This window comes from Myotis daubentonii, chromosome 6 (assembly GCF_963259705.1).
Source record: "Myotis daubentonii chromosome 6, mMyoDau2.1, whole genome shotgun sequence".
NCBI lineage: Eukaryota > Metazoa > Chordata > Mammalia > Chiroptera > Vespertilionidae > Myotis > Myotis daubentonii.
In genome coordinates, this window is record NC_081845.1 from 44,137,911 (window position 1) to 44,160,742 (window position 22,832).

Consider the following 22,832-nt stretch of genomic DNA (forward strand, 5'->3'; position numbering starts at 1 on the left):
CTGTGCCCTCTCGCAATCTGGGGCCCCTTCCCCTGGCTGCTGGCACCAGTTTTCCTCTGGCGCCTGGAACCCAGGCCTTCGCTCTTCGCCGGGAGGGGCCCGCGCAGTGGGCGAGGGGCTTAGCTCTTTTAAAAATACTTCTGAATGTTTGGTAAATAACCCTATAGGAATCTACTTTCTGAAACATGCTGGTTGTTAAGGGCTGATTTGGGTAATCAACAAAATGTATGTTAAAATCCTAATCCCCAGACCTTGCATATGGAGATGAGATCTTTTAAGAGGGGATTACATTAAATTGAGGCAGTTCCAGTGGGACCCTTAGCCCATCTCACTGAAGTCCTTATAAGAAGAGAAATGTTGGGGTCCTGCCCCAGCAGGTCCAGGGGTTCCCAAAGGTGTGGACGGAGTCAGTGAAGAAGGAATGACACAGAGGCAGCGTTCAGGTGATCATCATAGCCAGGTTCTCTTTTTATTGTCCTGTTACATCTATATTTATACTATTTGATCCTATAAGCATGCCTCTATAAGCTTTTTTTTTTTTTTTTTGCCGAGGAGAGCATGGGGTCCATTTGTTGGGGGGTCAGTCAAAGGGGGAGCTGGCTAGGGTGGGGTAGGGCAGCAGCTTGTCTGGTCCCTGAGAAACCCAACTTGAGTCCAGAGCCTCAACTGCTTTGAAGCCAAAGTCTTCCTCCACCTTTATCTACATGGGGGCCAGCTCCGGAGTCAGCAGGACTCCCGCCCGGCGCCCTTCCTATGGCACTCACCTTCTCTTCCGCCCACTGGGCCCCTCGCCAGGGGCTGGGCTGCTGGCTTCTGCGGGCGCTGGCGTCCTCCTGGGCGGGGACAGCCCCTCTTTCTCCGGAGGCTCATTCTCAGCGTTGCCTGGGGTGGGGACGTCTGTGCCCTGGCTGCTCTCGTCCTCCAGTAAGATGGTGAACTGGCTGGCCCGGTAGTTGTCGCCGTAGGAGTCCAGCACCCTCATGAGGAACCTACGCTCCTGCTGGAGTCTCCATGTTATCCTCTATATCTGATGGAGCCTGTTCAGGACCCGCTCATTCACCTGCTCGATCTCCCTGCAGCGCCGACCCAGCACCTGGTACTTCCTGGGATTGAGTTCCCGTTGGCACCGTCACCTCGTCGCTGGCCTTGGGCTGCCTCCTCCTCTTCGTCTCACCCCTGGAGGCTGGAGCTGCCCAGACCCCCAGACACGAACTCCACTTTGGTCTCAAGCTCGCTCTCCAGGATGTGACCACCAAACAGCGGAGGCAGCGCCAGCTCCGAGCTGGGAGGTGCTGAGAACTCCTCACAGCCCACGGCTGCCATGGACCCCTCTCTCTGCTCCAGCTCCATTTCTCCCCAGCTCCCAGCGCAGAACTTCCAACCTTGCAAATCTCTAGGTTAAAGTGGCTCGCAAAAGGACACGCCCCATCCGATTTCACGGCCGTGCACCCAGGCCCTGGCCGCTAAGCCTCCTGGGAGTTGTTGTTCTCTATTTCCAGCTCGCCTCCCTCGCCCCACCCCAAGTCCTGGCTGAAAGGCCCTGGTCATTAGTCTAAAGCTGTGGCCAGGCATCTGAGTCACCTCCGTCTTTATTCCTGTCCCGACACCACGCCGACTGACCAGGGAGACTCTCCTCTTGGGAGGCCCCTGGGTCTCCTTCTGGGGCCTGGCTGTGTCGCCCCCTGGGGACCGGATCTTGTCCCCAGGCAGCAACGCAGCCCGGCCTCTGGCCCCGCCTCTGGGTCTTCTCCAATCACTGGTGATCAGTGATCTGAGAAGCCAGGCTGGGCAGGGAAGAGGCTGACATCCGCCACTTCCCTGCCCCACCCGGCTTCTCCAATTACTAGCCCAGGGCCAGCAAAGGCAGCCCGGTTCTCCGATCACAGAAGCCTGCAACGGTGGCCTGGCTTCTCCAATCACAAAGGCGGCCCAGTTCTCCGGCTCTTGGCTGCCGCATGAGTTTCCGATCGCCATCAGCGGCAGGCGGCTTCTTCCGTCCTTCCCCTTTCAGCTACCATCATTGTGCCTACCTATGCAAATTATCCACCATCTTTGTTGGCAGTTAACCACCATCTTTCTTGGTAGTTAATTTGCATATCGCCCTGATTAGCCAATGGGAAATGTAGCGGAGGTACAGTTAATTACCCTTTTTGTCTTTTATTAAATAGGATTATAGTAAGGGTCAACTGTTTATTAATGATGAAATCTCAGTCATCAACAACAAAATTAAAAGGAGATATTCCAGGAAAGAAACTCTTCCTGTAGAAAACAACTTACTTCCTCTACATAGACTTTCATTTTACCTTCAGTTCTGGACCTTCCAAACTTAAGTAATCAATATGGCCAAACCCTAAGCATCCCTGGAAGACACTAATTGAATGATAGCCTCTCCTATCACTGTCAGTAATTAGATTTCCTATCAGATCCTATTGCTTCCTGTTAAGGAAATGTCAATTTCACCAATTCAATAAAAATAGACATAACATTATTTCAGGATGTACCTGATAAATTCTACAGTGTTCTGCATTCAATAAAATATTTTCTCAAAATATTCTTGGTTGAGAATTTAAAATATATATATATTTTTTTTTCTTGACCCCTAAAGTCAATTATTTCATAAAGGAAACATTAATTTGACTGAGCAAAATTTAGTGAATTCTATTGCTAAGAGCTTTATTTATGGTCCACTAAATGACCTCCATACCACAGGCCACAAAATATCTCTTTCAAGGTAAAAATAGTAAATCTTCTCCATTAGGACAGAAAAAAGAAAGCCTGATTGCTAACCATAACTTAAGTAGCAAAACCTATACTTAGCAAGAGTATAGAATGTTTCCATCTCAAAAGTAATTATCCTAAAAGTAATGGTGAATGAAATTGAGTTTAAAATTCAATCTTCAAATTGAAGGGCATTATCTATTCTAAATCTGAGATAAAAATAAAAACAGAACTTGTCTTCTCAGGCCCTGTATGAGGATTCTATGCCTTTGTGCTTTCTCCCCACTCCAACTGGATGGACTCCTCGCTTTAACCACCAGGCAAGGTTCTTTCAAGGCCCTACTCAAATGCCTCCTTAATGCCATTTCAATGAAGTCTTCTCAAATCATGGTAGGAGAGTAATAATGGGATCATTGGACATTATGTGTGCTTCCTGATGTAGATGTTGTAGATTAGGAAATATTCACCTCAGCCTATAAAATACTGTGACAAAAAGTAGGACCTCTATTAAATGAAGTTTCTCAATCTAACAATCAGTTTATAGGGAACATATGAATAAAAGAACCAGTTAAATGATACCACAAAGAAGCAATTGCCAAATCTGGAAAATGGGCTGTTGTCTAGGACAAATGAGTGAAATTTTTTTAAAAGGTGTTATTACAGAATAAAATTCCAGAAGAGTTATACTAATCAAATGCAATGGGTGAATTTTGTTTTAGGTCTGATTCCAACAAAACAATTTCAGAAAGACATTTCTGAGACAGGCAAATTTGATTATTCTATGGGTATTAAATGTTATTAAGGAATTATATTTATTATGGGTTATAATGAGGTGATAGTTAAATAAAATCAATTTCTTTCTTTTTGAGATTTGTGTTAAGTAGAATGACATGGGATTTACTTTAAAATATTTAAGCCAAATAATAATCCTATATAATAAAAGCCTAATATGCTAAGCCTCTGGTCGTCCAGTAGTCCATTCAACCAATCAAAATGTAATATGCTAATGATATGCTAAGGCCGCTCAACCACTTGCTATAACATACACCGACAAAGGGGACAGTCAACCAGTCGACCAGTTGTTATGACATGCACTGACCACCAGGGGGCAGATGCTCTGACTAGTAGGTTAGCTTGCTGCTGGGGTCCAGCCAATCGGGACTAAGCAAGATGGGCTGGACATGCCCTGGAGCCCTCCCACAGTCCCTCCCCTGCTGGCCAACTTCCTACGTCCCTCCCTGACCCCAATCACACAGCAGTGAGGTCCCTCAGCCTGGTCTGTGCCCTCTCTCAGTCCAGGAACCCTCGCAGGATGTCAGAGAGTGGTTTTCGACACGATCCCACAGACCAGGTTGAGGGACTTCATTGGTGCACGAATTCGTGCACGGGCCTCTAGTAATAATCCTATCTAATAAAAGACAAAAAGGGTAATTAACCATACCTCCACTACGCTTCCTATTGGATCAGTGAGATATGCAAATTAACTGCCAAAAAAAAAAATGGCGGCCAGCAGCCACACAGCTGAAGCGAGCAGGAGGCTTGCTTGCTCCAGTGATGGAGGAAGCCAAGGTTCCCCGCCTGCCACGGCCTACTCTAAGCTCCGAAAGCAACAATGTTTCAATTATAGAAGCTAAACAAACCCCAGATACTTGCTTTCAGCCAGCCGCGGCCTCAGAGCTGGGAGCGCCAGTGATGGCAACAGAGTTTCAATTATAGAAGGTAAGTAAATCCCAGAATAAAAAAGAAAGAAAAGAAAAAAAGGAGAGACTGGGAGCTTCAGTCACCTGCCAGCCTGAAAATGGCCCTCAGCCCCTCACCCAGACTGGCCAGGCACCCTAGTGGGGACCCCCACCCTGAAGGGGGTGTGACCAGCTGCAAACAGCCATCAGCCCCTCACCCAGGCTGGCCAGGCATCCAAGCGGGACTCCCACCCTGATCCGGGACACCCTTCAGGGCAAACCAGCCAGCCCCCACCCATGCACCAGGCCTCTATCCTATATAGTAAAAGGGTAATATGAAAACTGACCCAAACAGCAGAAAGACTGGGAATGACTGGTCACTATGACATACTCTGACCACCAGGGGGCAGATGCTCAATGCAGGAGCTGCCCTCTGGTGGTCAGTGCGCTCCCACATGGGGTAGCTCTGCTCAGCCACAAGTCAGGCTGATGGCTGCCAGTTCAGCGGTGGTGGTGGGAGCCTCTCCTGCCTCCTCAGCAGTGCTAAGGATGTCTGACTGCAGCTTAGGTCTGCTCCCTGCTGGCAAGTGGACATCCCCCAAGGGCTGCTGGGCTGCCAGAGGGATGTCTGATTGCCCGCTTAGGCCCAATCCCATGGGGAGCAGGCCTAAGCCAGCAGGTGGTCATCCCCTGAAGGGTCCCAGACTGCAAGAGGGCACAGGCCGGGCTGAGGGCAACCCCCCCTCCCCCGAGTGCACAAATTTTTGTGCACCAGGCCTCTAATAATAATAATAATAATAATAATAATAATAATAATAATAAAAAATAGGTAATACTTGAAATACGATTGGCAAAAAGATGGAAATTATTGAAACTGGTGATAGGTACAACAGGGTTTATTAAACAACACTCTCTACTTTTGTATATCTTTGAACATTTACATAATAAAGGTTATAAAATATCTCCCCTGCTCCAAGTTCATAAGATCCTGACCAGGCATAAGCAGTTACTTGATTTTTGACAAATATAGAAAACAATTAAGTGAAAAAAGGATAATCTTTCAACACATGGTCTTGGAACTACTGATATCTATCTGCAAAATGATAACTTCCATCCACACCTCCCAAAGTAAACAAAAGTTACCTCTGAATGGATCATATACCTAAATGCAAAATCTAAAACTATAAAACTCCTATAAGAAAACATAGGAGAAAACGTTCATGATGCTCAATTATAAAAAATATATTTTAGATAAATCAAAAGCATGATCTATAAAACAATAAATTTGATAAACTGGACTTCATAAAAATAAGAACTTCTACTCTTTGAAAGACTCTTTTGAGAGAATTAAAGATGAGCTACAGATGGAGAAAATATCTGAATATCAAGCATGTTATAAGGCACTTATACCAGACTACATTACTTTAAAACTCTCAAAAAATACTCAATAATAAGAAAACAAACTAAAATAAAATCTACAGACTCTTTGAGCAGACATTTGACCAAGAAAATATATGAGTGGCAAATGAGCCATCTGTATGTAGAAGGATAGTCAAAATTATTAGTCATTAGGGTAATACAAATAAAAATCACAATGAGATACCACCATACATTTAATAAATGGCTAATGTGGTTTTTAACTGATAATGGCAAATGCTGTCAAGGATGTGAAAAAACTTCTTGTGGTAATATAAAATGAGATAATTTATTTGGAAAATAGTTTGGCAGCTTCTTATAAAAGTAAACATGCACAAAAAATATGACTGTTACTCTATTCCTAGGCATTTACCTAAGAGAAATAACAGCCCTAACCGGTTTGGCTCAGTGGATAGAGCGTCAGCCTGCGGACTGAAGGCTCCTAGGTTCAATTCTGGTCAAGGGCATGTACCTTGGTTGCGGGCACATCCCCAGTAGGGGGTGTGCAGAAGGCAGATGATCAATGTTTCTCTCTCATTGCTGTATCTAACTCTCTATCCCTCTCCCTTCCTCTCTTTAAGAAATCAATAAAATATATTTTTTTAAAAGAGAAATAACAGCATAAAAAGATTTGTACACTAATGTTCATAGCAGCTATATTGGTATTATCTAAAACCTGGAAACAAGCCAAATTTTCATCAAAAGGTGAATAGATAAATGGTGGTATATCTATACAATGAGACACTAATCAGTAATTAACCTATTGATACATGCAACAACATGGATGAATCTTAAATGTGCTGAATGAAACAATAAGAAAAAGTACATAGTGTATAGTTTTATTTATATAAAAATTTAGGAAATGCAAACTCATGTATAGTGAGAGAAAGCAGAGCAGTAGTTCTTTTACATGAGGACAGGGGAGGGAACAGGGGCACCTAGGGAGGTGGGAGAGGGAATAATTACACAGGAGCTTAAGGGCGCTTTAGGAGTTGATAAAGGATAGGTTTATTATCTTGATTGTGGTAACAGTTTCATACATATTTCAAAACATTAAATACACACATTAAATATTAGATGTCAATTATATATGAATAAAGCTGTTTTTTAAAGTCTACAGTAAACATTATATTTTAAGAAAAAAATTCATCTCCTTTAAGGATCATAAATAAAAATGATTGCCCCAACCACTGCTACTGATTCAACACTATGCAAAGTCCAAGATAACTCTATAAAATAAAATAAAAATAAGAGGCATGTTTGGAAAAGATAAATATTTCCATATTTATAAAAAGTCATTACCTAGGGAACAAAAACCTCAATAGAATTAGTAGAGAAAGATGGTGAGAAATACACAAACTTTCTATGCAGAATATGTGAAAATTCTAATAAATAAAATAGAAGATGATGTCAGTAAATGGATTCCATGCTTTAGAAGGGACATCTTAATATCCTGAAGATATTAATTTTCCCAGGCTAATTTACAAGTTTATTACAATCCTAATAAAAACCTTAGTTTATTTTTATGTAATCAATAAGTACATTATTAAAAATTTTATGGAGGAATAAAATTCCATAAATAGCATTGTTTATGGTCTCAGGGATTTGAAGATGCTCTGCAGTAGAGTATATAAATTAGATAGACTAGAGTAGAGTAGATAAATTAGATAGAATGGCTGCTCTCAATGGAGCACTACCTGGGTTTTCAAAGCAAGGAACTTGCTGTACATATAACAATATGTTCAACCTTAAGTATATAGTGTTGAGAGAAAAAAGTAATAACTGAATGAGATCTATAATTAAATGTATTATGAGTCAATAAAATATACATTCACCCAAAACAGTAATTCTTGTTTTTCTGGAACACATGTGAAAAAACAGCTATGTATTGACTACATTACAATGTTTGCCTGTGGGAGGGAGAGACTGGGAGTGAGAAGTGAGGGAGAAAAGAACAATGAATAAAGAATGATCATGTACAGACCAAGGACAGTAATTGTCCAGAACTGAGCAATGTGATCAATCCAACCCTCTGCACCTGAGGTCCTATGAAAATTAAATAATTAAAAAAGAAAAGTAAATAAAGTAATTAAGAAAGAAGTCGCCCTTAATATTTGGATGTTCTTTCTTTGGTCAGTACAAATTTAGTGGTATGCAAATGTCCCAAATTAACTTCTATTTCTCATATATTTAAGGCCAGTCACCTATGTCGAGGTGCGGGGGGTTCCCATATAGGTGCTGCTCCTAAGTGGGACATGCACAGGTGGTCTGGACCATCCACTTGAGGCTTGCGCCAATACCTTCTGGTCAGACACTTTTCACAGAGACAGCACTGAGATCTGAGCTGAGCTGGAGAAATTACACACAGACAAACAGGTTAGATGCAAGCACACAGGGGGTTTACTTACCAGTTCCTGATGGGTCTCAGACTCTGGGAAGGATCCACCTGGCGATACTCGCTGATACACACAAAGGGGTAGACGGCACCGTTGGCTGCTGGCTCTTTCGTCGATCGACAGTTAATTGGGCAGAGTTTCGTGCTGGGAACCAAGACGTGAGCACACACAGGTCCTCACCCTCTGGCGACAGGAGAGCTGTGAGCTGCTGGGTCGATCAGACTGTCTGGTTATATACCCCTCTGTAGGCGTGGTCTTCGTTGGTGTGTGTGTTATCAGCAGCTGCCATGTGTGGATACACCCGGGGTCTGCTAATCTATGGGTGTGTACAGGCTTTGGGCGTTCCCATCAGATAGGTCGTTTACCAGTACTAGTTGGGTTACAAGGGTGCATTCTTGGGTCTTACACAGTATTCCTATATCTAACATTAGGTACTATAATAATTACTATAACAGTCCACACAGGGTTACATGCTTTAAGTCTTACATTCTAAGGTCCTATCATTAAGTACCATAATGATTACTATAACATTAATTACATTCACTTCATAATTGATAAAGTAATTCTACTTGGATCTATATTGTATTAATTTTCTATTACTGCATAACAAGTTATGACAAACAGCATCTTAAACCCACACATATAATTATTTCACAGTTTCCGTGGTCAGGAGTCTAGGTATAGCTTAGCTGGATCCTTTGCTTAGAGTATCATAAAGCTGAAATCCAGGGATTGGCCAGGCTGTATTCTCAACAGGAGACTGGACTGGGGAAGAACCCATTTTCAAGCTCATTCAGGCTGTTTACAGAATCATCTCCTAGTTGACTGAGGTCCCCATTTTTTATGGAGATCACTCAGGGGCACACAAGCATGTGTACAGGTACACTTGCACACATACACACAAACACACATGCACAGAAATACACACCCATAATGTAATCATGGGAATTACATCCATCACCTTTGCCGTATTCTCTTGTTAGAAACAAGTCAAAGGTCCTCCCTGAACTCCAGGGCAGGGCATAAGCATGAGGGTCTGTCTGCCACATGTATGAACTATTTAAATAATCATAAATGTGTAAATGCTGTCAATTATCTCTTTACTTTTTAGATTCAACCTACAAAGTATACAGTTATTAATAGTGTAAAGTTCATAACAGGAAAGAAGAAAAATATCAAAAGATATGTTCTAAAGTGGATAAGTGAACAAATGGGAGTATGTTACTTAAAACCATTACTTAATGGTAATCACTGGAAAGACTAAAAATAAAGCATAATTTTAAAAAATAAGAAGTGAAGACTTTACTGGTAGTTTAAAGGGAATGGAATAGTCTAGTGATGAAACTAGAAATGGAGCCAAAGAATACAGTTTAAATAGTATCACAGAAACCATTACTGCTGCCTGGCCAGGGTGGTTCAGTGGTTGAGCATCGATCTATGAATCAAGAGGTCACAGTTCAATTCCTGATCAGGGCACAGGCCAGGATTGTGGGCTCGACCCCCAGTAGGGGGCATACAGGAGGCAGCAGAGCAATGATTTTCTCTCATCATTGATGTTTTTCTCTCTCTCTCTCTTTCTCCCTCTCCCTTCCTCTTTGAAATCAATAAAAATATATTAAAAATAAAAAAAGAAATCATCACTGATTGCTTTGTGGCATGGAGCAATGGTGGGAGCAAGGAGAAGGGGGGCTTTCAATTTTTCTTCAGGCCCATGTGCACTATTTGATTTCTTTTTAACAGCATTATTTTCATATTTTTAGCTTGTTTTAAAGTAAGACATTTTAGGAATTGGGTGACAATTTGTACATCAAATATAAAAGCTAGAAAGGAACATAAAGATTATAAATAGCTCTCCTTTGTATAGCCACAGATACTAAGTCATAGAAAAATCAGATTTTAATCGAGATCATCCGACTGCCTCTAGATAGAGCCATGAGGAGAACCTTGGTCTCCTGAATCTAAAACCATTCCTCATCCCTAGATAACACACTGCTAAACTCCTTTGAACTGAAAGGCAGGAAAGCTGGGTTCTGGATTCCAGTTTCCGATCTGCCAATAATGTGGGGTAAGTCATTAATTGAGCTTCACTTTCCTCAGGTATAAACTTCAGGACCGTGTATAGGTCAGTGATTTTCAACTTTTCTTAAATCAACAAAATGTATTATTCAAATAAAAAATTGGAGTCTCCGATTTGACAAAAGCTCAAAATGAGAGGGAAAACAGTAAAGCCTAAGCTTCTCTGGTTGAAGCGGCAGAACAAATGGTTCTCTGCAGCCCTGATAGAGCCTCTCTCAAATGTCTTGGCTTCCCTTGGCCCAAGGTTTTAAAAACCATCAAACTAGATTCTCCCGCATGGTGCTAATGTTGCTGGTCTGTCAACAAGTCACTAGATAATCTCCATCTCTTATGATGCCTATGTAGGTTTTATTTTACTGGTTTACTACTTAACACCCATTTTCCTGAGCTCATTGACAACAGAGACCAATTACAAAGAGCACTGCTGGCTCCTGATTTACCAGTGAAGGAGTTGAACCATCTGAATCAGCATTAAGGTCCCAGACAGTGACAGAGAACATAACCTCTGAGGAAGTCTCAGTTTTCCCACTTACTGATTGAATGACATTGGCAATCAACTTCATCTCTGAAAGCTTCAGATTTCTCATCTTTAAAATGGAGATAAAAGTTTTCATCTCTGAAAACTTCAGATTTCTCATCTTTAAAATGGAGATTAAATGCATATAACAAGCATTCAATAAATGTTAGTGATTGGAGGGGCATAGAGGATATTTTTAAAACTTGTTTGTAAAACCTTAACTCCAGTATCAAAGTACCAATGCATGTAGAAGCTGTGGTTTGTCGATTCAAAGCAAAGTTACAATGTACAGAGTGGGAGCACATGAAGGTTTAAGCAGCAGAAATAAACAATTTTCACCAGGCCCTACTGACTATTTGTAGCCTAACAGTGTCATCATATCATTACAGTTACCCAATGTATTGTTAAAGAGGAATGTTCATTTAATGTCTTTGTAAGAACAAGGTATAAATAAAATACAAAGCAAGAGCAGATCTTTTCTGAGTTATAACTAAATTTTTCATGAAACATCTCTTTAGCTCTGCTAAAATTTTTCTGCTAAAATTTTACTAATGTAACAAAATATACATTTATAATCATCCTCAAAATGAAGTATTAACATTCTCTCCATCATATCAAAAACATTCCTTTTAATATCTCCCCCAGCTCAACATTCATAAATTACCAAAATATTTCTTCGAAAACTCTACACTATAGGATTCTAGATTTAAACTGAGAAAAGTGTGTCAATTTACTAGGAAACATACTTAAGAATGTTCTTTCTGATGTCCTTTGAAGTGGCACTCCCCCGGACAATATAACTCATTGGGGCCGCTTAGGAGTTACTTGATTTGGGACTGAGGCCTGGTGTTATATTTTGACACAACATTGTCAAGATAATCTATCACAAGGTGTTTTTGCATTAACCAGCAATAATCCTAGTATTCCAACTTCAGCCAAGATGTACTTCCAGAAAGCTTAACTGTGAATAGTCAATTTAGAACAGAATCAAAAAACTTGATCTGCTAATAGAATGTGAAAGAATTAAAAAACAAACACACACACACACACACACACACACACACACACACGCACGTGCACACACGCACGAACATACACATACAAATGAACGCTAAAGCCTCATTAAACAACGGTTGACTAAAGGATGTACACATTTTTAAAAACATGAAAATATGTACAGCAGACGGGCAAGAATGTAAGGCAGGAAAGGAATCTGTTGAACCGTAGTGAGTTTCTCCGACAACACTACAGAAAAGAAGGTGGGAGATGAAGCTTACCCATTTGTTCCAATTAAGTGTATTTTTGGTTTCTCATATTCAAGAAGTAACATATTGTCATTTTTATAACCTCTAGATTAAAAGACAAGTGAATTAATTTCTTCCCCAATTTTACCTCTAGTCAATTGTATGATCTTGGGCAAGTCATTTAATTTCTCTGAACTTTGAATTCTTTATTTATTCAATGAAAGGATTGATCATTTTAATGATCACTTTTACTATAAACATTGTATTTATTATAATACACATATTTATTTTTATTAAATATATTTATAATATAAATATAGAAAAATTATAAACTTTTAAATTTTCTGTATTTTTTCCTATGCTTATTAATGTAATCTTGCACTTGGTTCCAACCTTTGACAAACCTAGAGTAACAACATTTATATGGTTAAAATAAATTGTACTTGAAAAGGAGGAGTGTGTATGGGAGAGAAACAGAGTTCACGCCTGAGAGAATACACATTTGTTCATGGCAGCGACTAGGCCTGTCTAAACGAAACCTAGGTTTAGCTTTCTTTGAGCTGTGTATTCACACTGCTACCTCCTGAAGGAGAAGGAATTGGCTTCAAAGAGATTCTGCACAGTGTCTGTCGTGGTCTCACAGGCATTTAGGGAGTTATGAAGCATCACGCCCCTTAGAATTGTTTCTTCCCTGAAGAATTACTCTTCCTTCTCTTCCATGACATTTCTTTTTATTTATTTCCCAAAAGGCACGGTGTCTCATACATGGTGGCACTCAATAAATGCTTGCAGAATGGAATTGAATGCCAGCCAAAGTGAAAATAGAGCAAAAGGAGCAGTTTCTCCTCCTGAACATCTTTCTCTCAGTTCAGTAAGTTTCTTTCTCTTCCTTTGATGTCTCAGTGTCCATCATACCAATGAAGTTTGCCCTTTCTCCAGTGCTCAGCTTGGAAACCTCCTGCAGCTCAGCCACCTGCTTCCTGATAGAGTTAACCAGCACACACCTCCCACACCAGATGGCTCCCTTCCCCTGCCTTAGCTTGGCAAGAATTTACAAACATATTTCCACATGTCCAGACTGGGACATGGATGGAGGCATCCAAGGGTTGAGGCTCTGTATGAGCATCAGAAGAGGCCCAAATAGCCTTAGTGAACTTGGAAGGTCTGTGCCTCTATACCATTTGGCATTCTCTTTCTATTTACATTATGATTTGTTCTAGAAGCCTTGTTTCCCTCGATTGTCTTCAGAATTCCACTCAATAAGGCCATATCAGAGAACTGAAAAGATGTCTTTAATCTGTTATATATTTGACCCCAGAGTTTTGTGTAACTTTATTCTCAATCCCAACATCACCATGACAATGACATTAAAAACATAGTGCTTCTTTAGGGCAGCTAGAATTACAGGTTTGCAAAGTGTGTGGAAGAGGTAGATGTTACAAGCTGCTTGGAAACCCAACTGGCAGATCACTCTTACAGATGATGAACACAAACATTCTTATCTGCAACTTAGACATGCCCATCACTTCTTTCCTTCTTTCAAGGAATTGTTCAAAAGTGAGGACAGTTGTCAAAATGGAAGTATAAACACTATTGAGTTGGAATGAAAAAGACTTTAGTTCTTCCTGGCTTATCTGCTTTAGAGTGCAAGGAAGGAATCAAGTCTTACTTATACCTCAGTTTCCCCTATTACATTTTACAAACTAATATATGAAGGCGAATTGAAAATGGAACACAGCAGCCTTGGCAAGAACAGAAACAAGAATTGAATTGTTTCTCTTATCAATTGTCTGAGCTGGCTACTCAGATGGTTAGATCCATGGTCTCAAAATTATAAGAGAGGAAGAGTGAATCCTTAAGGTATACCACATAAACTTTTGTGTGCTCTTAAAACATGGTATTTATAATACTACAAAGCCCAAGCAGATAGCAGCAGAGTAAACCTTTTACTGATAACATTTAAAAATTATCAACTTGTCCCCTCTGTCCGGTGACTTTCCTTGAGTGTTCAGTTGGTTGGGTGGTTGGTTACAGTAAAAAAGTTGGTTTGAATGATCTTTGGCTGTTTCTTGACATTACCAAGGTCTCTGTATATAAATTTGAAACACAATGCATTTATTTGCATATCTTCCATCGTGAAATTATCCTCCACCCACTTGGACAAGGAAATGGGACAATCAAGAAAGATGATATCCTTAAGTAATTCCCACTCCTACACATGTTTTTCTCTCCTTGAAATAACAACTACTGGGCAGGGGGTGGGGTGAAGGCTTTATGATCAATCAGTTTCACAGCTGGTGGGAGGGAGGAAATCCTCACATCCATCATTTCCTTAACCCTCTTCTTTAATTCAATGAGGTCTTTCCACTAACTTAGTCTACACTGAGCCACACAGGGGTTTCAAAGAAAGACCCTTGGGAAGATCTCTAATATCTGTAGCTGCTTCACCCCTGCCCTGCACTGTCCCAAAGCCAAAACCCAAAAGCTTGAAGAAAAAAGAATAATAAATATAAATATCAGTGTTCAATCATTTTCCTTGCTTCCAAAAGCATTGGTGCATTCACTTTTATTACTTCCCTTAAATTACTCTCAGGAAATAGCTGAGGGAAGAAGTCATGGAAGGAGGGAAGAAGAGAGACAGAGAAGAGACTAAGGTTAAAGACTGGTGTTCTGAGTAGGCAATGTGTATGCTGCCTACCTTGTGTGCTTTCAGAAGGACTCTCCCACCCCCTAAATTGCCTTAACCCCCAGTTTTCTAAGGTTTAAAATGCCATCATTTGACTTACATGAGTTTGAATTAAAATGCTGGTTCCTGCTGGCATGGCTCAGTGGCTCAGTGGATTGAGCATCGTCCTATGCACCAAGAGGTTGTGATTCAATTCCCCATCAGGGCACATGCCCCCTTGCAGCTCAATCCCCAGTAGGTGGCATGCAGGAGGCAACTAACTGATGTTCTTCATCGATGTTTCTATCTCTCTCCCTCACCCTTCCACTCTTTCCAAAATCAATTAAAAAATGTTTTAAAAAATGAAATAAAATGCTGGCTTCTATTAAAATACAACTACAAGCCCTAGGAAACCTTAAATAAATTATCTGTGAGATCCATTCATAAGAGTAGATTTTGATAGCAGTAATAGAGGAAGAACATGAGGAAAACACAGACGGATTTTTTTAAAAAAGAGGGAGGAAAACATATGGAAAAATTATTTCCTAACATGCTACAGGATAAACTACTACTGCCTGACTTTGAGTACAGTGTTAGATTTTCAGTAACAAGCAGAATTGCAGGTTATTGTAATGCATGCACACTATTTTCCTGCTCTCTCACAGAGTAGTCGTAAAACATACAAACTCTGGTGTCAGAGTGCCTGCTTGTAGCCTGATCTGCCTCTTACTATCTATATAGCTTTGGGAATATCTCGTAAACTTTTCCAGTTTCAGAATACTCATATGTAAAAGGGCTATAATGATAGTGCCTATGCAAATGAAGATTAGTAACATGTTGCACATAACATGCTTACTTCAATGTCTACTACATTAAAAAGCTCTAAAAAGTGTTTCTCCTTATCATCATCATTATTATTATATGAAATACCACAAAGAAATATGAAATGATATAAGAAAATTACGTAGCAAAAAGGTTATTTTAAAAATTATTTAATTTATAATAACAAATATCCTCTATAATTAAGCTCAATGACAAATTATGATTTGCTTATCTTTTTTAAATATTTTTTTTATTGATTTCAAAGAGAGGAAGGGAAAGGGAGAGAGAGATAAAAACATCATTGATGAGAGAGAATCATACATTGGCTGCTTCCTGCATATCGCCTACTGGGGATAGAACCCAAAATCTGGGCATGTGCCCTGATCAGGAATCGAACCTTGACCTCCTGACTCATGGGTTGATGCTCAACCAGCTGGGCTGGTTTGCTTATATTGAGTAATAATGGTCATCATTTCTTGAGCAACTACTAAGTGTAAAGTGCTGTTTTATTTACTATATATGTTCACACAATATCCCTTACAAATTTTAGCTATACAAAAGAAGTTTTGGACAACACAGGGTTATAGAGAACAATACAATACTGTACACTTAATTTTTTTCTAAAAAGGCAGATCTTATGTTAAGTGATCTTACCAAAAATGAAAAAAAAAGATATATTTTTAAATAAATAATTAATTAATAAATAAATAACAAGGACAGGAGGTAACTTTTGGAGGTGATAGATACATTTATGGCCTTGATTAAACTGACAGTTTCACAGGTGTATACCTATCTCCAAGCAAATCAAGTAGTATGCATTAAATATGTACAACTTTTTGTATATCTATTATACCTCAACAAAGTAGTTTTAAAAAAACAAGACACAGAACCCTGGAGAAAAAACAATTTTTCTAAATAAGCAGATAAGATTTTTAAATTCCTTTTAACACAGCAATTTGCCTCCTAGGAATTTTCCAAAGGAAACAAATCAGACCTATGCACAGAAATGTATGTGCCATGTTCATAGCAGTCTTAACTATGATTGTCAAAGCAATGAGAAGAAAACCTGGATGTATGACAATGTAGAACTGAGTAAATATAGAATGTTCACCCTTGTGATGAAATACGATTAAACTATTTCAAAGAGAAATATTTAATGCCATGGGAAATCGTTCAAAATATGTAAGCAAAGAAAGCATTTTACAAAACATTGCTTATAGTATTATTCTACCTGTATAAATATTGATACACAGTATCTAGCAAAGTGCCTACATCAAAAGATGCTTGTCACATGCAGGTAAATTCACAGAACAGAGACAGGAAGGATCTTCAATGCTAACAATGGTTATGTTCGTATGAAAGGATTGTAAGTGATCTTTGCTTTCTTCTTTATATTTCTCTGAATTCTCCAAATTTTATATAATAAACATATACTATTTTTGTAGTTTTAAAAAAGATTCTGACTGTCTCAGAAAGAAAGCACTTCTAAGAAGCTCAGAAGAGAGGATACATCCTACAAAGCAGGTGAGTTAAGGCTTTTGATTGAGTGCAGGAAGCAGCTGTTATATGCAGCAGGCCTGAACCCGGAAGTGAGGGTTAAAGGCTCCAATCCACCTGGACACTCATTGATGTCAAAAATAAAACCAATGGCTTCCATAACCGTTTAAAACCTGCAGCCATGTTCCATTTTATGTTGTCCAATGGCTCCTATATGAGATACCATGTGGCTAGTTGTTTTAGAATGTGGTACCACAAGGAACTTCATCTCTTATGAAGAAGCAGTATAAGTAAAGGCTGTGTATCATAGTCATAAAAGAATGTAGGCTCTGGGTCAGAGTGCCTGGTTCTAAACATCCTTCAGACAATTACCTTAGTGAACTTAGCCAAGCTCCTACCCTCTTTAGTTCAGGTGTCTGCATGCAGAAAATACATAGGATAGTAGTAACTTGATGGGCTTCAGTGATGACTAAATGAGATATTACATATGTAATAGAAATCACTCATTTATAAAAGCTATTTTTATTATTGCTATCAGGTAATGAAGCCTTTATGACATGCAGTCTTTCCTATTTGTCTTGGCTTCCAGGAGTCCAGAATAAAATTTAATATTTAATTATACCAACTAAATTATCTCTCATGAGTAGACTATTTGTTTCCCTTTGCTTTCACAAGATTTTACATTTTTATTTCTGTTTAGACATTACCATATATTTGACATTTTTTATGTAATGACTCAGATTATTTTCTGAAGAAATTAATTCAATTAAAAAAAGTATCATTATGCCTTGGCTGGTGTGGCCCAGTTGTTTGGAGCATAGTCCCATACACCAAAAGGTTATGGGTTTGATTCCTGGTCAGGGCACATACCTACTAGTAGGTTTTGGTTCCATACCCGGTATGGATGTGTACTGGAGGCAATGGATTGATGTTTCTCTCTCACAACAATGTCTCTTTCTCTCTCTCTCTCTCTCTCTCTCTCTCTCTCTCTCTCTCTTCCTCTCTCTCTCTAAAACTTAATGGAAACATATCCTTGGGTGAGGATTTAAAAAAAGAAATCTCTGTATCCCATTTCTTTTTCTAGCTACCACACTATCTCACCTCCTTCATACTCAAACTTCGCCTAAGAGTTTAAATAGATAGCATAGTTGCTCAATGCCTACTCTCCTTTTCCCACAAACCTCTATCATCTGATTTCACTGCATTGTGGACCAATCACACCACTAAAGTGCCTTTTTGTATGTCACTAATGGCATTCAAGTAACTAACTCCTGTAGGTATTCTCAGTGTTCCTCTTACTCGACCGTTCCACAGTGCTTGTCACTGTGGATGGCTCCTTCCTTTTTGAAACCTTCTCTTTTCTTTGCTTTCACAATGCTCCTCGTTTGGTCTTTCTCAAAAATCACAGGCCCATAAAAAAGAATGAAATCTTACTATTTGACCTAAAGGGTATTATGCTAAATGAAACAAGCCAAACAGAGAAAGACAAATACCATATTATTTAATTTACATGCAGAATCTAAAGAACAAAATTAACAACATAAAAACAGACTCATAGGCACAGAGAACAGACTGATGGATATAGTAGGACATGAAAATGGTGAATGGATACAAATTGATAATTGCAAAATAGTCATGGGGCTGTAAAGTTCAGCATAGGGAATACAGTCAATACTATTGTAATAGCTATGTATGGTGCTAGGTGGGTACTTGAAATATCAGGGGAAACACACTTTAAAGTATATGATTATCTAACCACTGTGCTATATACCTGAAACTAACACTAAACAGTGTTGAATGTAAATTGTAGTCAAAAAATAAAATTCAGAACAACCTCTGGTCCTTCCTTCTGTGTCTTTTTTATTGTCCCACTCTCCCTTAATTGGCCACTAAATACTGATATCTTTAAGTGCCAGTCTTAGTCCCTCTTCTCTTTGCACTCAATATATGCTACATTTCTTGATCTCCCTTGTGATTTCATCTTGCCTGTATTATAATCCATCTGATGGTTCCCAAATTATCTCCAGCTCTAGGCCTGAATAGCCACCTGCCTACCAGATTTATCCACTTAGATGTCCTAAAGGCTATTTTAACTTCACTCTTCCCAAAACCAAAATCATAGGTTTCCCCCTAATTTTTGAATGGCTTCATAAACCAATAAGTATATTAATAAGGATTCCATCTCTCTAACTCCACATGCAGTTTATTAGTCTTACATAATTGATTTCTCTTTCCTCCCCTGCAACCAACTTATTTCAAGCTACTACTCCTATTCTTCATGATTGGACTAGTATAATAGCCTCTTAATAGGTCTCCTTAGATCCATTTTGCCCATCTTGAGATCATTCTCCATGTATCTGTCAGAGTATTGAGCTTAATTTATAACTGTCTCTCTACTGTTTTAAAACCATTACTCATACACTAAAGTACAAAGCCTTAATCTGACCTATAAATGCTTGAATAATCTTTTCATTTTATTTATTTTTAATTCTTTATTACTTAAAGTATTAAATATAGTATTACATAAAGTATTACATATGTCTTCCCCCCCCCCATTGACTTCCTCCCCAGCCACATGCCCTCACCCCCCTAGTGTCTGTGTCCAGTGGTTATGCTTATAAGTATGCATATAAGTCCTTTGGTTGATCTCTTAACCTCCCTCCCCTGACTTCCCTCTGAAGTCTGATAAGTCTGTTCCATGCTTCTCTGTCTCTGGATCTATTTATGTTCATCAGTTTATGTTTTTTATTACATTCCACAAATAATATAGGATAAATGTGATATTTATCTTTCTCCAACTGGCTTATTTGCTTGAATAATCTTACTCCTACTATGGCTTCACTCTCTTTTCACATTGCTCTCCCTCTTTTCCTTCTGTTTCAACTTTACTGGCTCCTACCAGTTGTCTGATCTTACACCATGTTCTCTCTCACCTCCAGGCTTTGGAATATGATGGTCCTTCTACCTAGAATATTATTCCATGTCCCTCTCCCTCTTTTATAGTTAATTCTTCTCATCTTGATTTCATATCAAATGTTATTGCTTCAGGGAATCTTTCCCTAAAGAAAACAAGCCCAGGTCAAATCTTCCACTATGTGCTCTTCCAGCACCAGGTATATTCCCTTCATAGACCATTCTGTGTTTGCAATAAATAAATATAAGATTATTTGAACAGTTGCTTGCCTGCTACCACATTATAAACTTTATGAATGCAAAGACCACAGCTCACCAGTATTAGTTCAGAACCTAGCAGAGTCTAGGGTATCCAGTGTGTATTAAATGAATGAAGGCACAGCATACTTACTCATCTACTTTCCATTCCTACTGCCTCTCCAAAGTCAGACCTGCATTATCACTCTCCTAGGCAACTGCAATAGCTCCTTAACAGGAATTCCCACCTCCCAGTCTTTTCTCTCTTTATCACACCTTGCAATTCACTGCCAGGTCAATGTTCCAGAAGCACAGCTCTGATCACTTTATTCACAGCTCAGGAACCTCAAGTGGTTTCCTATTGCCCACAGAATAAATGCCAATTCCTTTTGGCCTCCAACCATCCTTTCCAACCTTAGTTTCTCACTAAACTTCACAAGGCCTATTCTCAGGTTAAACTCAAATGTGTATGAGCTGTGACACAACCTATAATGTTTTGCCACACAGTGGATCCTTTTTACACAGTTTCCTCCACCTAGAATATTTTAATAATGCCTCCACCATCCCCACATATTCAAATATTTATAATTTTCCAAATCTAGCCGACATCTAATTCCTCCAAGAAGCTTTCTTTGATTTCTCCCAACTAGAAAGAATCTCTCTTGCTTCTGAATCCCCTGCCTTTCTTTCCTGCACCTCTTGAATAAAGGTTGTCAGTTTCTGCTATTCATTATGTGCAAGCTCTACTAGACTACAGACTCTTTGGAGACAGGACTGGGCATCCAATCAGTGCCTTGTACATTGGAAGAGTTGCATAAATAGTCACTGAATTTTTGACTTGTACAAATATGTGAATTATTTTAGTAAGATGTTCCTTAAAGATTACTTCATAATCAGAAATGGAGAAAATCCATCTACATCACCTCTCCTTGGAGGACAGAAGTTGGCTTTCATTGACCCAGTAGGTAATTTTCTTCGTGCACTCGCTTAATTTCTCTAATCACTACTAGTAAAGTGAGAAAAAAATGATACTGGAGAAAATTATACTTTTAGCCATTTCCTTCTCTTTGATGGTAACTTCAGGAAAAGTCTGCTAGAGATTCTATTGGCAGAATATAATTATATTATATGTAGTTTTTATCTGTTTCTTGTTAATTCCATTTTGATTGCTCATGCTGGCAATCAAAATTGTCAGGGTTTTTTTTTGCCTGAGCTACGGCTTCCAGCCAGTTCGGACAGCTCTTGCTGGGCTCCCAAGCCACCTCTCTCAGTGGGTTCCTACCTCTTCTTTTGAAGTAAGGAGACAAATCAGGGAGAGAAAGTCTGTTCTTGAGAAATTTAAGACATTTAAAGTCAGAAAGAAAGAATTAACCCATCAGTATAGCAATGTGAACTGTTGATACAACTTGGGCCTTGAAAATTCAGAAGCAAATAAATTCCAGAAAAATTAATTCATAAATAAATTTCAGAAAAATTAATTCAGATGAAAATATCATAAAAATGGCTTTAAACCTGTTTTGTACATTTAGTGTTGTTATACTCATAAAATGTGACCTAAATTCCAAAACAGATGCAACATTTAACTGTGTATAAATGATGCATTAAACATTGTTTGAGAATCTAGAATGTTTAGACTGGAAGTGACTTCATTTCTACCTCTTAGGCAGGGTGGACTATGTTGCTCAGTGGTTGAGCATTGACCTATGAACCAGGAGGTTATGGTTCGATTCCTGGTCAGGGTACATGCCTGGGTTGCATACTCCTTCCTCAGGAGGGAGCATGTAGTCATCAGTCGATCAGCGATTCTCTCTCATCATTGATGTTTCTATCTCTCTCTCCTTGTCCCTTCCTCTCTGAAATCAATAAAAATATATTTAAAAAAAACAACACATGCAAAAAAACCACACAACACAAAACATTAAGAATACTATAGTGGAAGTCAGGAAACTTGAGTTCTGGTTCCAACTAGCACTTACTGGGAAAAAGTTCTAAAACTCTCTAAGCTATAGATTTATTTCCCTAAAACGAAAATAATACCTATTTCAGGGGTCCTCAAACTTTTTAAACAGGGGGCCAGTTCACTGTCCCTCAGACCGTTGGAGGGCCGGACTATAGTTTAAAAAAAAACTATGAACAAATTCCTATGCACACTGCACATATCTTATTTTGAAGTAAAAAAACAAAACGGGAACAAATACAATATTTGTATTTGCGTGTGGCCTGCGGGCCGTAGTTTGAGGACCCCTGACCTATTCTATCTGACTTTCTAAGTATTTTTTGAGAATCAAATGAGAACAAATAAAATAATGCATACAAAAGCATGCAATGATACTCCAACTGAAAGGAGATGATTTTAGTGACATGTTTTCAGCCTAACTAGTTAATACATTATGTGAAATTCAAATGTTTCCAAAGTATTTAACATAAACCCAATTTTAACTTTGTTCACCTGATGAAAGCAGGTGGTAATAGCGCATCTCCATACATAGTTGAGTACAGTCTGCCCTATGTCAAGTAATCTATTTTCCTCAGGTTAGTAAAGCTACTACCTTGATCCTTTTCTCACAAGACTTACTCCCTCAAAGTTAAAAACTAATCATCCTTTGGAGGAAACAATGCAAAGGAAGTGCTTATGTGGAAATCTGTAGAACA

At 39.1% G+C, this 22,832-nt stretch overlaps 1 pseudogene; it reads right to left on the bottom strand.

Moving 5' to 3' along the window:
• Positions 1–580: 580 nt before the first annotated feature.
• Positions 581–1,509, bottom strand: LOC132236468 (TCF3 fusion partner-like; annotated as a pseudogene).
• Between the last annotated feature and the right edge of the window lie 21,323 nt (positions 1,510–22,832).